Raw genomic sequence first — 13,180 nt, 5'->3', positions numbered from 1 at the left:
AATTCATAGTAAATGGAAGCCCATTGACTGCATCAAGTCCAAAAGTACGTGGCTTTGCAAAATAATAAAAAGCCACCTCTTCTTCCATTCTGCATTGCTCCTCACAGAGACCTGAAATACCTGATTGTGGTATCACGCCAGAAAAAAAGGCACCTCATCAACCAGCTAAATCCATTGCTGAATGCACCACCAAGGAGACAATTTCAAGGTTCCATGGGTCCCAAAGATGAAAAGCAGAGCAATGGAATGGCCATATCTAGTACTCTGCTCAGCATATGATCATGGATATTTCTCATTAAAGTTAATGTGTACTGTTGTCATAGGAGTTCTCCTGAGCATGTTCATCTGCGAAACACCTGGCCTGCCTTCATAAATATTAAATGGTACATTCCTAGTCTCATTATGGGAGTCTAATCAATGGAAGGCTTTATAATTGATTTTATAAACCAATAGGTGGGAATATTGTTTTCTGACTTCCATGGGTTTTTCATGTACAGACAGCTTCAAGATTCAAGCTCCAAATGTGTCATTCCATTCAACCCAATGACAAGAGAAGGACACAGAATTATTTATCACCAGACAAGACAAATGTTTAGTTCACAATGTGAGGTCTGATCCTGCAGGCTTTGTTTGCTTAATTAAGTCTTAGTTAAGTGAGTCGTCTCATGGGTTTACTAAGGGTAATTGTGCAGGTAATATTTTCTCCCAGGAATAAAGATTTGCAGGATTGGGATCGAGGTTACCAAGGGCCCAATCCAACTCCCACCGATGTCAGTGGTGCCACACATATTGACTTCAAAGACAGTCTGATCAGCTCCAGGTGTCTGTTACCTTCTGAAAGGTGCTACAGAGTACCTCACTTCTTACTGACTTACTGCAATACTGTAGCTATGTTCTGACCAGTGAGCCAACAATGACAATAAAAAGGAATAACATCAACAATAAAAAGACCGTGTTGCAACACTAGTTAGCTTTGGAGAAAAGTTTTCATGGTCATGGTATGTCTTTATATACATAATAAGCTATGAAATCTTACTTATAGTAGGCCACTGGCATTTCTATTTGCAATTAATAACCCCAAAGTCTTTTTCTTTCAAAGTTGATTAAATGAGTTACGTAATGGCTCTAGGTCAATAGCAATAATTAAAAGCAATAAGAAAAGCCGCCCACCATTCTTTGGTATGTGCACAGCAGTTTGAAACATAATCATCTACATCTGCTAAAGTGAGGGTTTAGCTCATGTAACATTTCTAAATTACCTTCATGATAGAGTGTCAATGTCACTGACAGAACTTTGCAGGGTCTAGTATGTGTAGAAAGGGCAATACCTAGAGACATCAACTCTTCCAGGCTGTGGCATTAACTCTGGATACTGCTCTAACTAAACCAGGTAGCCAGGTTGTCTCATTAGATGGTATGGCAGAGAGCAATGGGGAGCAAATTAGAAAACAAGGAAACTACATTTCAAGCTCTGTATTTATAACCACTAACTGTTGCTAGTTTGGGGATATGATAAGCAACTTGCAAGGTGGAAACACCTTGCCTGTCCCCTCCATAGACTTTTGTAAGTTCTCCGGGTGGCAAATGGCGGGGAAAGGTGTTTATTCTGTCTATTGGTGGCTCTCAGGGGGCCCCCTGAGATCAAGGTTCCCTTGTGCAGAGTGACTAGGTCTGCACTACGAGTGAGGAGGAGTGAGTCCCAGCTCACACTGTATTCGCTCTCATTGACTTAGCAGGCTACAAATAGTGATGTGATCAGTGTAAACTGGGAAGAGCGGTGGTACAGGCCGGTTCCCCCAAGTACATACCTATGGAGTTCAAGTGTATTTGTACTTGGCCTGGGTATCCTGTGCCACTCCATTCCTGTACTGCCCTGGCTACCCTGCTCCCTAGTGCAAGTATCTCCATGCAAGCTGGGAATTTTCCCACCAGCTCCAGGGGGAGTTATACCTCCCGAGAGTGAGCAACTCCCTGCCCCAAAGCATTTGCAATCTGAAGTGAGAAGAGGGAGGAAAGTTTAAAGATGGAGACAGGAGTGAAGAGCTCCTGTTCTTCAGAGGAATTCAGACTCCCAGTGGTCTTGAGGCTCTGGGCCCAGAGGACTAGATGAAAGTTCCCAGCCCTGAAGGGACATGGCAGATCCAGGGAATGAACTTGGCATCCCAGGCCAATGTTATCGCACAGGGCCCGAGACCGCTCCTGTTTCACTTGGCGGAAGTTGTAACGAAGCAGAATTACTGGTACATCCTTTTGCACCTTCGCTAGGCACAACCCTGTGAGGAAAATATTCCCAGTTGGCAGTGCTGTCCCCTTTTAGTCCCACTCTCTGCTTTATCCAGTTCTGAATTTTTCTGGTACCTCAATTATGGAACAAGTACCATGCTTTCATTCTAGCAGGTATCATCACTAAATGTTTCTCTGCTTTCAGGTGCCCTTTTCCACTCAAGGTTGACTATTACCTTTTACAGTATGGTGGCCAATACATATCAGTTAGTTGTACTGTACACAACATTAATGGGTGTTATGCACACAGTACAGGTTGAACCTCTTCTGTCCAGTACCCTTGGGACCTGACCGGTGCTGGATGAGAGAATTTGCCGGACCCCGGGAGGTCAATATTGTCTAGTACATTACTGACACGTCCACTGCTTACTGGACTTTTAGAAGACATTTGGGGTAAGTTACAGCTAAATAGCAGCTCAGAACACTGAGAGCCAGGACTGGTGGCCGGAAACAAACTTTATGGGAGTGTGGGAATTTTGGCCACACCCAGGATACATGCTCGTCTGGCTAACTGAAATCATGCTGGAGCATGGATGACAGTGTTCAGGATTAGTGAGGTTCCACCTGTAATACTGTACGATGCATTACTTATCTGTAAGTGTTAGGAGGCTGGGTTAACTGACTCTGTGTTCTCCCCACAGCTCTGTATAGCCATGCCACGTGTGCCAGTACGTTTTGTTATGCTGAAGTCCCTTTTGGGATTAGGTGCTAGGCAGCCTGCCAAAGGTACAGTGCACGCATGGTTTGCCTTTGCACAGGCTGGGCTGCGGCTCTACGCCCCACTGGTGTGCAAAACAGAATATCAAACCAGGGCCCTGGAACAAATGGGGCCCTGGTCTTATCACTTGGAAAACTGGGGGAAAGAGGAGCGTGGCCTTAAGGCAGAGGGGCAGCAAGAGTGCAGGACCTCAAGTAGAAGAGGTGCCGCAGGGGCAGAGCCTTGAGGGGAAGGGGTGACACAGGATGGGGCCCCAGTTTGGACACTGGTGAGCCCCCCCCCCCATTTTTAGGCTACTTCTGTCTCTCCTGTTTAAAACAAAGGTAAGAAACAGAACAAAACCACAAGGAGGGTTTTTTAATCAGGGTTCCAAAAGGAACTAGATAAATCCAGAGACGTCAGGTCCATCAATGGCTAGTAGCCAGGACAGGTAGGAATGGTGTCCCTGGCCTATGTTTGTCAGAGTCTGGAAAAGGATGTCAGGAGAGGGATCACTTGAAGAGTACCTGTTCTGCTCACAGAGGATACTGGGCTGGATGGACCTTTGGTCTGTCCCAGTGAGGCCCGGCTTCTGTGAGGCGCTGTTATGAATGGCGGGGTTGGGTGTCAGTGCTCTGGAAAGGCTTTTGTAACTTGTAAAATCACACTACAAATGTGACTTGGCTGAAGTGCGTCTCTCTGAAGCTCTGCTTCTGTGTAAGGTGAACATGTGGCAAGATACGAGTTGCTTCCTGGGAGGCAGGGGTATGTATAGCTCCTTGCCTCTGCGCTGCTTTCTCTTTAGGGGGTAAATTAGGCAAAGTTCAGTTATTTGGTCTCTTACGCATTTTTTAAGAATGAATCAGGAGCGTAGTGAAACAAATGGTTGTACATTTCAATCACCAAATAGTCAGTGATCAATTTTTATGCATCTGTCACTTTTTCATCAACTTACAAGTGTCATTACAAGCACAGTTGTGATATTTAATTAATGCAAAGTGCAGGAACTGCGCCATTTTTTGTATAAGGCATTGCTCAAGCTGCTAACATTTGAAGAGACATTTCATTAGCCTCAGGGCTCAGTGGTTTTCAATAGGTCTTTTCTCTCTTTTTCTTTTCTCCGGAGACTGACTTTCTGTCCCTAAAGACCTTACAGTTCCACTCCACTCAAATAGTTTGTGATGTCTTGCTCAGATCATCTCGAACTGTCTTAGGACTCTACCAGTCTGGACCATGCCTGACAGTTATCAATAAATAAGCCCCAATTCCTAGGTTCCCCAGAGGGGTCTTTTTGCAGTTTTCAGTCCCTCTCATTGGACAGCCACAGATGGTACTGAGTTTGCTGCCTCCACAGAGGCAGAGCTCTTCCATTGACTTAATTACTTCAGCCCCACAAGTGCTGGTAGCAGTGTGATTCGGAGACACTCTCCTGGGGATGGAGCCTGTGTCTGTACCAGTGTCTTGTATGGCTTATGTTGTTTGTGGGGATGTGTGTGATGTACACACACCCCTGAGTGACATAACTTATACTACTGTATGCTGCGGTATATACATCACCTAAATTGTTGTCTACCTAACTTCCTCACTTGTAGTCAGTCAGTTTGTTGGTTTTCAGGCCAGGAGAACCCACTTTTCATGACCTCAAAAAGCTCTGCTCACCCAGGCTACATCTACACGGCACCCTAAACTCAAAATAAGATACGCAATTTTATTTTGAAATAGGCTATTTCGAAGTATCCTGTACTCCTCCTGCTATGAAGACTACAAGAATGCCAAACCAGCACGCCCATTATTTCGAAAAATATTTCAGAATAATGGGCGCATTTCAAAGACGCAGAGTGGCTATTTTGGGATAGTTCTGCTGTGTAGCCATAGCCCCATTGTTCCCAAGAGAAGGAGTGCCAGCACATCTGTCTGCCTTTGCTCCTATCTTCTATTATCTCTGTTTCAAGAATCAGGAAGGCTTCTTTGGAGTGCAGGCTCCACCTGCTGTCATCGTCACTCCACAGTCTTTCCACCACTTGGTTAGCTTTGTTCACTTTATACGTAGATACACTTTTCAGAGTCCACTGGGATATTACTGGGCTCAGTGCACACTGGAGAAACAGGAAAATGGATGAAACAAGATTCGTTTTTGTTGCAGTGCAAGTGTGTGGTAAGCAGTGCATAAACCCAATCTGGTCTAGAAGAACGAATGTTGTTTCACCTATTCCCATTTATTGAATACTGCAGTAGTGTGTCCAGTTCTGGGCCCCCCCAGTATAGAAATGATTTGGATGCATAGGAGAGGGTCCAGTGGAGGGGAACAAAAATGATTAGGGGCTGGAGCACATGACCTTTGAGGAGAGGCTGAGGGATTTGGGCTTATTTAGTTTGCAGAGAAGAGTGAGTGGTGACTTGATAGCAGCCTTCACCTTCCCGAAGGGGCATTGGAGAGAGGCTGTTGTCTGTAGTGACTGATGGCAAAACGAGTAGCAATGGTCTCAAATTACAGTGTGAGAGGTCTAGGTTAGATATTAGGAAAAATGATCTCACTAGGAAGGTGGTGAAGCACTGGAATGCGTTGCCCAGACAGCGGGTGAAATCCCCATCCCTAGGTATCTTTATGTCCTAGCTTGACAAAGTCCTGGCTGGGCTAATTTAGTTGGGGTTGGTCCTGCTTTGGGCAGGGGCCTGGACTTGATGACCTCCTGAGGTCTCTTCCAGCCCTAGGTTTCTATGAAACACCTTTTAAGAATTTATTTCCAGCACACATTTACAATACCTTACACATGTCCCATACACACTTCATGAGCTAATATTAATGACCAGTAAGAGAACAATGTGTTGGGGCAATGAATATGCTAGGGCATAGTCTGCCCTCTGCCAGCTGGCACTATGGGCTTCCTGGGTCTCACAGTCCTGCACAAATACCTGCCTACATCCTGCAATATCACTGTGGTGAACTGTTTGGTGCATTACTAAATGACTGAGCGGAACGGTCTCCTGCGCTTTCTAGTTACTGAGAAATGGTCATCTTTGCAAGCCACATGGGAAAATAAATCTCGTGTATTTAGGAAGGGGTTGGGTTTAGCACATGATCTGAGGCAGCATTTTGAAATTGCAGGCAGTGAGCTTTGCTGGGAAAGGAACTGAGAAAAGCATAATGTGCTATGTGCTCAATTGTTTATTTAGCAATATTTTGCTAATTGTGGCACAATTGTTCTGACCAGGCATGCCATTTCTTAAGACTGGATGCGTACAGCTCTTTGAAACCCCTCACCCTCACGCCTGTCTCCTTTGGGGGACTAGCCAACCAAAGAGCAGCTAATGAAGTCACAAGTCTATAGCGTCACTTAGCCAAAGTTCAGGGTCTAGTTTTTTATGGTAATGAAATGAGCTTTTCTAAAGGAAGGGGCAGAGTTCTTCTCACACACACCATTTTTCATGAGGGTTAATTTTACATTAGGGTTAACTGCGCCTCCATTTTGGGTGCTCCAGCAGTAAACAAAGCTCAAAGGCAAAGCAGAGCCAAGTTGGAGCCTGCTCTCCCATTGACACTAATTTCTGATTTATATATTTATGAAGTCAGTTGTAATAAGTGCACATTTATAAGTGTTAACTTTTCAATTCAAGCATTAGATTCACTGGGGGGCAAAATCTATCTAAATTAACCCCACAAGGCAGGGAAAAGTTGCCAGCTGATGACTCAGCTTGTAACACAGTGACTGCCATTAAGAACCAAAATTTAACAGCAGTTACCCCTGGAGCTATTGCAGTTATTCACTATTCTAAGTGAAATAAAACTGAAGAATTGCAAAAGACACTAAGTGATAATTGTGGGCAAATGTTGTGTTTCCAGTGGCCATCAGCCTATCTAGGTATTGCAGCTGAAAGGATGTATAACAAGAGTATTGTGAGAAAGACACACACAGTTGTTCTTCTGCTCTGCTCTGTATTGATTAGGACTCACTTGGAGTACTGTGCCCAGTTCTGGCACCACATTTCAAGGAAGATGTGGAGACATTGTAGAAGGTCCAGAGAAGAGCAACAAGATTGATTAAAGGTCAGAGAACATGAGCTAGGAGGGAAACCTGAAAGAATTGGTCTTGTTTAGTTTAGAAAAGAGCCTAAGAGGGGATATGATAGTGGTTTTCAGCTAAAAGAGTGTCACAAGGAGGAGGGAGAAAAATTGTTCTTGTCTTCCTATGCTAGGACAAGAAGCCAGGGGCTTGAACTGCAGGAAGGGAGATTTGTGCTGGACATTAAGAAAAATTTCTTAACTGTCAGGGTGGTCAAACACTGGAATAAATTACCTCGGGAGGCTGTGGAATCTCCATCACTGGAGCTATTTAAGAGCAGGTTAGGTAGACACCTATCAGAGATTGTCTAAATGGAGACTAGTCCTTCCATGAGGGCAGGGGACTGGACTTGATGACTTCTCAAGGTCCCTTCCAGGTCTAGTGTTCTGTGATTTTACGATTCTGTGCAATCCCATGCTCTTTCGTTCAAGACAGTGACTGGGATTCGGAATAGTCCTGTTTCCTGCCCTGCATGTTTAATAAACAACTTTTCACATGCAGCAAAGTTCTGTGCAAGAAGGGCAGCCTGAGGACCTAAAGAGGAGTGAAGCACACAGCAGGTGGACAAGGTAATGTGCTCTACAGTGTAATGGAGTTTGCGAAAATTGACATCAAGTCAGCATAAAGCATGTGAGTGAGAAGACATTGGGACAAGATGGCCTTTAGGACTGATATTTAGGAACAGACCAGGAGTGACCAGGCTTGCCAATCGGGATGGCAGGAGCAAAGGGGGTGGTTGAGCCTGGCATTTCAAAAGGGCCCTAAGCTCTGGCTGCAACACATGGTAATGTAACTGTGACAGTGACTGGAGCTACAGGCCCCTTTGAAGCACCCTGGCAGCACTGTGTTGCTGTTCCACACTCCATGAGCGAGTGTGGGGAGGGGACCAATGGCTGACAGCCCTAAGCCCTGTCCCTTCAGCCTTTGGCCCTGCCCATGCTGGGGGTGGGGATCCAGCCCTCCCACCTTATCTGCTGGTCTGCAGTAGCTCTCAGTGCGACTAGGGATGACAATCACTTCAGAGAGTGCTGCAGAGACAAGGGGACCCCACACACTGCTCAGGAGTCTGGCAAACTCAGTTCTCCCCCAGGTGACCAAAAGCGTCTTGTTCCTCTTGGGGGCGAGCATTCCAGGCTCATCCCCTCTCCAGATTCCAAAATGAAAGTGTTCTCACCTCCGCCTTCCTGGAATTACCACCTCTTCCCCTGAAATAATCACACTGTCTGCCTTAGACACTGACTGCAACTTGCAGCATTATTACAACTTGTCCCTTGTCTGCTCAGTCATTCTCAGAGCCTGAGAATAGCAGTTAAAAGTGTCATCTCAGGTTTGAACCTGCAACTGAACACGAGTTTTGGAACTTTGGTTTCGGGTCAAGCCATCCCTGATTTTTGACCCTGGAATAGGAGTGCACACAGCTTGATTGTAGGAAATGCATGCACTTGCTTGTTTTTATCTATGTAGGGAGTCAAGGCTGAGAAGGAATTTGAATGCACATAGGTTGAGATTTCCCAAGCTAAGTGATGATTTAGACACAGCTGCACAGCTAAGAGCTTTCAGAAACATCTTTGTCTTGTAATTAAAGATGGCCCAAACCTCCCACCTTGAATCTAGCTTCAGGTTCAGATTTGGGGCTGCCACTCTAACATATCTGGAAGCTGCTGCCACTTAACCTTTCAGCGACAGCAGACTCCAGAGCCCTAAGAGGAGTCAGCAGTGGCAGTGCTCAGGCCACAAGTGGGTCTTTAAAGAGCGGCATACGGCTCTGAGCTGTGACCCCCCAGGAAGACATCTGTGACCCCCTTGGGGGTCACGACCCACAGGTTGCAGGCCACTGTGCCACATGACTGCTCTTTAGTTTTGTGAAGATACAGACTAACATGGCTACTTCTCTGTGACTATTCCTCAGTAAATGGGCAGTTCATTAGGTACCTAATGGCTGGTGGTTTGTTTCCATTGTTCTCTCTCTTCTAGGCAGACACAACCGAATGGGGATGGCAAGTTAGCTGGGAAATGCGCTTTGACTCACAGTGTAAAGCAGAGGTCAGCAACCCTCAGCACGAGTGCCAAGAGTGGCGCATGAGCCGATTTTCATCAGCACGTGAGGTGGGAACTCGGCTCCACTCCTTCTCACTCATGCAGCTGGGAGCTTGCTCAAAGCCAGGCCACCTGTGGATTTACAAAAGAGCAGCTAATGCTGCGAACCACCACCTAACCGGTAAAGCTCTGCCTCTTTATTTATTAATGAAGTAGGACTGTCAGTGACTTTAAAAAGGATCATTGGTGCTCGGACTGTACAAGGAGGTCAAAAGGTCAAATTTCAGCGCTCCACCTCAGAAGGTGGTGACCCCTGGTGTAAAGGAAGCATAGAGTGGTGCCCCAATTCTAAGCAAACCTGTGGAGCGCAGGTTGGTGGTGAAGTCTGGTGGCTTATGTGAAAGGAGTCTTTGGGTCTTTAGCCAGGATGCCCCGCAGCCAAAGGTGTCCCTGTTACCTTCTAGGCAGAGACTCAAAGGGTTTGTGTGCATGGCACAGAAAACTCCGGAGCATGGAAATCCCAGAGTCTGTATTAGTGGACTCAGGCTTCTGGGGCTAAAAATAGCTGCATAGGTGGTCCCCCTCAGGCTGGAGCGGGGGGCCTGAAACCTGGCTGTGGTGGGTAGGTCTTGGAGCCTGGGCTGCAGCCCAAATGGGAAGGTCCCTACTGCAGCCTGAGCCCCACAAATCCAAGTCAATGGGCCTGGGTTGTTTGACTTAGTACTGTGCATTTTTCTTTGTATCTGGATACACCCGAATTGCTCCCTTTGGTTAGCTTTTTCTACAGAAGGTTAGAAGGAACAAAAATGGGATAATAACAGAGGTCTCCTCAGACTAGCAGACAAAGGTGGACCAAGATCCAGTGGCTGGGAATTAAAGCTAGAGAAGTTCAGATAGGACTAAGGTCTAAATCTTTAACGGGGGGCAGGGCAGGGCCCAGTGGGAGGGTCTGGCTCCAACCCCCTGGGAGAGGCAGAGCCTGAGGCAGAAGGGGCGTGGCTGAGGACTAGACTCCCCCAGCCAGGTTTTCAGCACTGCCAGACGCGTGCCTCTGGGGGTCCAGCAGCCATTTTAAGGGGTTGGCACTTTGACTGCTGCTCAGGTAGTGGTGGTGGCGGCCTGGAGCCCTGGGTCCTTTTAAATCACCCGGCCCCAAGGCAGGCACCTTTGAGCCCACTGGCAGCATCATTAACCATTCCAACAACCTACCAAGAGCTGCAGGGAATTTGAGATCACTGAACATTTTAAAACCACAGTGGAGTGTTCCTCAAATTCTGCTCTAATTCTCACAGGCATGAATGGGGGACGTCTTATTGTGCTGTAACTGTTTTCAATTACTCTTTTCAGAGAATTGTTACTGTGGGTTACAAAACCAAAATGGGAGACCTAAATTAACCTGGTAGCATCCTCTTAAAATAGTGAGAACAGTCAGACAATTAAACCATCTGCCAAGGGGACTTGTAGGATTGCTCTAATTGGCTATAATGATAATCCTGTGCTAGCGATGCTTTGGGAATAAGAAATCAATGAGACAGGGACTGAAATGACCCCCAAGAACTCTCTGACTCCAGTGATTCAGTCATATGATGTATTTACATGAAAATTCATTTCATTTCATTTAACGTTGCAGCTGCATTAAAAAACGGCTTGAGGCCCAAAGCACAACCTGCCCAAATGAATTTTCTGATGTTACTTTTATTTGCTTATCATAGTAAATTTCAACCGTTTGTCTCCTTTCTTTTCTAAGCATTATGTTAAGGCATTTTGAAAACAAGTTCCTTATAAAGTCTGAGCTTTTTTGGCTGGCCTTTTAAAAGATCAGTTAATTGGGGAAAGAGAATAAAATAGAAATATGTAATAAACTAACCAATAGAACATTTAAAGCCAAGTTTTCAAGTGGTTCATCTGAAAGTTAATGGCTGCCTGGAGTAGCAAAAAAGAAAAAAAAATTCCTTCCTTTGAGATGCATTTACATTTCCCTTTCTTCTTTTGCACAAAGAAGAACCTTTTTGATCCTGAACTTTGCAAAGTGAATCTGAGTCAGGTTATATATAAAGATCCCTGTCAGAAAGCACTTGGTTTTGACAAGCCTGACAGAATTCCCTGTTGCTTGCAACGGCAGAGAAATGAACAGGGCTGGGAAAATGAATAAAGCATCTTTTAGTGACATGAATCATAACTTATCCATTGGCGGGTCTGGCAACGTCTGTACTGATTACAGGGGACCTGGGAAGTTGTCATAGACACAAATATGATTATCTGTGTCTTGCTAAATATGGGCATCATAATAAGCCTGAGTCTTCAGCATTCAAATGCACATCTGCCCCACTGAATCCAAGGGGAGCTGCAGTTGGCTCTGTGGGTTTGAAATGCAATTTTAATAAGCTGCCTAAATATGGACCTTGTGGCCTCACTTTGGGCAACTGTTTGTGAAATTCTTGGCCATCTGTGTTTTGCACTGGTGCACGATGTACCCAATAGCAGGTGTTCAAGGGTCTCAAAAGCATGTAACTGGGAGGGCGCACCAGGCATTTTTCAAACTACACCCTGGCTGCTGGGTGTAGGCAACAGCTGTGGGCAATGAATCATTTCACCTTCCTTTTATTTGAAGTGGGGGTTTCTGTTTGTTTTTCCAGTGCTGGCAAAGATTTGCTTTTCCACTTCCTGTCCTTGTCTGTCCCTTGTTCTGTTCCATCTTTGGCTGCTGAAAAGGAAAGGCTTTGTTTCTACCCTTTGGCTGCTTTATGGTGTACAGAACTAGCTGTTACCCACACAAAATTCTGTCATTCACACACTCTAGGGACATCCATGCTTACCTGTGCCTAGGGCACAGGCATAACCTTCTCAACAGAGGCATCAGCCTCACCCCTTTGTAGACTCAGACAACCATCTCGCTATGGCTGTGTCTACATGTGCCACTTTTTCCGGAAGTGGCATGATTTCAGGGCCCTCTTTGTTCTTCAACAGCTGCAAGCCTGGTGGGACGGTAGCATCCTCACACACTGCCTCCACCCCCGCATAATCCCATCGGTTGGTTCCTGGCTAATGGGAGCTTCCTGTTTGAAGCACTCTTTCCCCTCCCCTCTGGCTCGCAGCTATTCAAAGGTGCACATGTCAAATAGATTATCTATCTATCTATCTAATCATACGCACGTACTCACACACATACACACACAAATCTAATTGAAACTTTTCTCCGGCTGGAAATAGGACTAATTGCTCATGATAAACAGAAAAAAATCCATATTTATTAGGGTCATCCCATTGCTCTGATTTCTCCTGTTTTGGTTCCAAGCTGGGTATGTGATAGGAATCTTTGTTGGTGTATGTGATACCTTTAAAAAGCTGGATGACAGAGAAGCCAGAGAAAGGAAATTTTCCAGTTATCACTTGTAGCCACAGTACATCAGCTCCCTAATAATTAATACAATTAGTGTTATAAGATCAGTGATACAAAAATGTACTTTTGAGAGTTGATTGCAATGTTTTCGGGCGTGCAGTCATGGGAGGAGCATAGGTTCAATTATTTGAAATGACAAAAATCAGATAATACGCTCATAACTGTTAACCGATATGCAGATGGCTAGATGTTATTTTACTTTTTGTTTGAGAAGATCTACAAACTGAACAGAAATAGTGAAAACAGAAAATATTGTTAATCAATGGACATAGGACCCAGACTTTAAGCCTGATCCTGGATAGCATGACATACAGTTCATACCTTAAGGTAAAACAAGTAACATTGTCAGTTACTGAAATAACATAAGCATCTGATTGCCAGAACAGAAGAGCAGAAGCGCTGTACTAGACAGAAAAAAACCAAAATTCTTTAACACCCTGTGTTGGGGGGCATGGAGATGAACTATGTTGAGTTTCTAAAGTGGGCTGCCTGTGCCAAACATCCTTCCTGTTGGAGGACAGTATTTGCATTTGACATTTGTTGAAGGTGCTACATCAAAGCTTTCTTTATTCACTCATGAAAGGCTATAATTAGGACTGTGATATTTGTATTTTTTCAAGATTAGCTGGCTCTTAGGACATCAGGTAAATGCACAGCTTCTCTGAGATGTGCAATACAGTTACAAAATCCTCCCAATAGCCC

Source organism: Carettochelys insculpta, chromosome 13 (assembly GCF_033958435.1).
Source record: "Carettochelys insculpta isolate YL-2023 chromosome 13, ASM3395843v1, whole genome shotgun sequence".
NCBI classification, from domain to species: Eukaryota; Metazoa; Chordata; order Testudines; family Carettochelyidae; genus Carettochelys; species Carettochelys insculpta.
The sequence above is the reverse complement of the archived record's forward strand: the minus strand, read 5'-3'. Positions refer to the sequence as shown.